Source organism: Lagenorhynchus albirostris, chromosome 18 (genome assembly GCF_949774975.1).
Source record: "Lagenorhynchus albirostris chromosome 18, mLagAlb1.1, whole genome shotgun sequence".
Taxonomy (NCBI): Eukaryota; Metazoa; Chordata; class Mammalia; order Artiodactyla; family Delphinidae; genus Lagenorhynchus; species Lagenorhynchus albirostris.
In genome coordinates this window covers 35,873,344-35,876,898 of record NC_083112.1, presented here as the reverse complement: position 1 = coordinate 35,876,898, position 3,555 = coordinate 35,873,344, and the positions used below count along the sequence as shown (strand labels likewise).

General features: G+C 35.0%; 1 pseudogene; it reads left to right on the top strand.

Moving 5' to 3' along the window:
- The first annotated feature begins 885 nt into the window (after window positions 1-885).
- Window positions 886-1,652, top strand: LOC132508708 (coiled-coil domain-containing protein 70-like; annotated as a pseudogene).
- Window positions 1,653-3,555: the final 1,903 nt, after the last annotated feature.

The following is a 3,555-nucleotide window of genomic DNA, read 5'->3' as shown; positions in this document are numbered from 1 at the left end:
TTATAAATTAATTTTAATAATTTAGATGAAAGCAAGGACTAAATACATATTCACTAATAGTATAGACAGGTATCTAATATGACCTTACTTTTTAATTATATTTTTTTCTTAAAAAACATACCAAAAACCAGCCAAACACTATGTATAGCACCCATTATATCATTAGAGTCAACAGCATATGACATCACTATTGATGACATAAAATCTTGACAAGTTGTTTTCTAGTACTAAGAGGAATCAGGCTTGCAGGGAATTCAGAGACGAGAGAAATGTATGTGAATAATTGTTTAAATTTGCAATATTACTACTAAATGCCTAGGTAAATATGGTAAAAATTATAGTGTATAACTTCTTTAAAAAATATTTTCTAGTTCTCACAAAGCAAGACATTTTTTAAAAAAATAGATGGTATTTTTCCACACCAATAGCAGATGATTTAATTAAAATAATGAATATATTAGTGAAAGATTAATAGTTGATTATACATAGTTTAGCTCAGAGTTTAGCTTAGTTTAACACATAACAATTCAACACATTAACTTTTATCTAGCATCTAGATTCAATATGTAATCTAGAATTATTATTGTGTAATTTTTGTGTGTTGGGATTTAAACTTATTCAGTTTTTTTATATCAACCTAATAGTTAATTTGCTGACTTCTCTTCATAAATTCACTTTTTCTTCCCCTGCAGTGAACCTCGCTGAACCTTCTTAGATCCCTGCTGGGTTTACTATTTGTGCAAGTCAACCAACAGCCAATTCTATACAAACACATTCTCAACAAATCTAGGACCTTTTTTATTCCAAATATCATTAGTTCACCTTTGGTTGAACCCAGAACACCAGGAGTTTATATACTCTTCTCAGATAAAACACTAAGAAACAATGGTTGTCTCTGAATTTAAAAGACGGAAGACACTGCATTTGTTTTCCTCTTGTACCCAAGATCAAAACAAGCTCAAACATGGATCTCAGGAGGTGGGAAAAAAACCTTCAGAGAGACAATAAGGTGTCCAGGGCTGAGAACAAGGCTCTCAGAAAAGAAAACAAGTCCCTCTGGGGAGAAAACAAAGCCCTTCGAGGAGAAAACAAAGCTTTCCGAATGGGCAATCAGTTAATCCGGGGGGAGAACCAGTCCCTGAGACAGCGAAACCAGCTGCTGTGTACGTTTAAAAGTGTGATTTTAGATAATCAAAAACCACCTGGGGAAAAAAGTCAACGCCTTGAACACAGAAAGTAAGTCTTATTGGCAACAGAATCGAGCCCTGGAAGTTCAGATCAAGGCTCTCAGGGAACAGGAGAAAACCTCCCAGAACGAGGCGAAAACCCTTCAAGAAGAAATAAGTTCTCTACATGAGGAGATCAATGCCCTACAGCATCAGGAGTGTGCGATCAGATTGGAGCAACAGGCCCTGATGGAAGAAGGACTTGCACTGGAGATGGAAGAACAAGCTCTGTGGAAGGAGGAGCAGGCCCTTTGTGAAGAGAACAAGGCTCTGAGAGAGGAGAACAGTGTTTTTCAAGAGGAGGGAAAGGCCCTTCTGGAAGAGGCGAAGGTCCTAGAGGAATGGAACAAGATTCTTCAGGAGAAAGACAGCAAACACGCTGGCTGGAAAAATGCACAATTAAAAAGTAAAGCAGGAGAAGTGTGACTTGAAGATGTAACCAGCAAACCATGAGTATCATTGACATTCCAGAAAAAAAAAAATCAAACTTTTGAAGGTGAAATACTATTAGTGGTGTTGGAGTAGGAAGCTTGGAAATGTACAGAATCTGGTCCTGGAAACCAAATAAAGTCCTGAAAAGTTGGAAAAAAAGTTTCTTCAGGTTTACTTAAATTGTACAGCACTATTGGTGGTAAATATTATTTTAGACTGGAAAAGATGTATTACTCAAAACGTGACACTGAATGGACCAGCTAGGTTTGCCCTTTAGTTTCAGAGACATTGGGTGAATATTGTAAGAAATCAACATCACAAAGGAAAACTTGTCTTAAAACCTGCTCTTAGAATTATGAAAAATATAGTGAAATATAAAACTTTGCATCCTTCATATGTATTGTGAAAAAAATGTTTTGTAGAAGAATATTCTGCTTTATGCTTATTCCAATAATCTAATTGAGGAGGTCAATAAAATACTAAGAAGAATTTTTAAAATATGTGAGTGTTCACAGACTTCCCACTATTTTTTCTCTGTTATTTTCTTCCTTTTGCTTGCTGGGAGGGTGCCATGCTCTCTAATAAATGTAACGAGAGAAAAGGGACTGAGAGAACAAAGTTCCCTAAACTCATAATAGGGCTTGTGGAGTTTGGAATGTGAATCTGTGGGATGGTCCCTATTCAGTGGAAATTGGAGAAGGAAGAAATGGATTTTTCAGATGTATTAATGTTGACAAGTGATCTAATTGAATGCTCTTTTTAAAAAATAATTCTGCAAAAACTAAGTCACATGGACTTATGGATTTATTAGAGTACATAGATATTTGCAGAACACTAGGTTACAAACTGCTACAGTGTACCTTATTTTTCATCATCGTAGATTTTGAGCATTTAATACAGTATAAACATTTAATGGATTTTATTGAAATCATAGCTCATTCTGATTCTTGTCTAGTGTTATGTAATAGGAATATAAGAAAAGTATAGGAAGAAAAGACTTTCCTTTTCCCTAGATACTGCCACATCTGCAAAAAGTCAACATACACTTATTAAACACCTTTAATTAGCATTCTCCTAAGCAATACAGATACATTTAAATATAAAAAGTGAAACGAGACATGTTCCCTGATTTTAAGGATTCCACAACCTGTGAAGAAAGATAAAGATTATTCCTTAAGAGAGGGTATCTATCTGCCTGATAAACAGATCACTAACCACTGTTCTTTGGAAATTATACAGCCACCATCTAAATAAAAAAATTCAGCCTTGCAGAATATTAAAAAGCAATGTTTGTAGACAGTGTTCAACTGACTTGTAGTCAATTGGGACAGGGAGGAAATGCAAAGCCTTTATCATTGTTTTTAATCTCAAAACATGTGGAAGAAACCTGCAGGAAGGAGAATATCCAGCTTGGTGTTCTAGGGATTTGTGGTATGCTGCTTTATTGTCTATACACGAATTCTGATATGTTATTGTGCACTGAAAATAGTCCTTACTCCGAAAACTCCCTACTGTAGTGTTTAGGAAAAATAAACTATTTTACTCTTTGGTGATGAGGTCATGAAGGGTACAGTTTTCAGTGACCCTTCTCTGTGAGGAAGCTGTCATTATTGCCTCATAGTTCAATCAGCAGGAATTCAGGTTAAACTGAAGACACACTGATCAGAATTTCAGTCTCTCCTGTTTGAATTCATATGCTAAGCTGAAGATTGGCACTGCTACAAAGAAATTTTGGTTACTATTTATAGCACATTCTGCAAGTGAGAAAATATATAATTAAGGAATGGGTTAAAACAATTTATGTTGATATCACTCTTCATAATGTCTATGATCTTTCACCTTCACAGACTAATCAAAAATTGGATATATTTAAGTGTACATTTAAGTTTTCATGTTG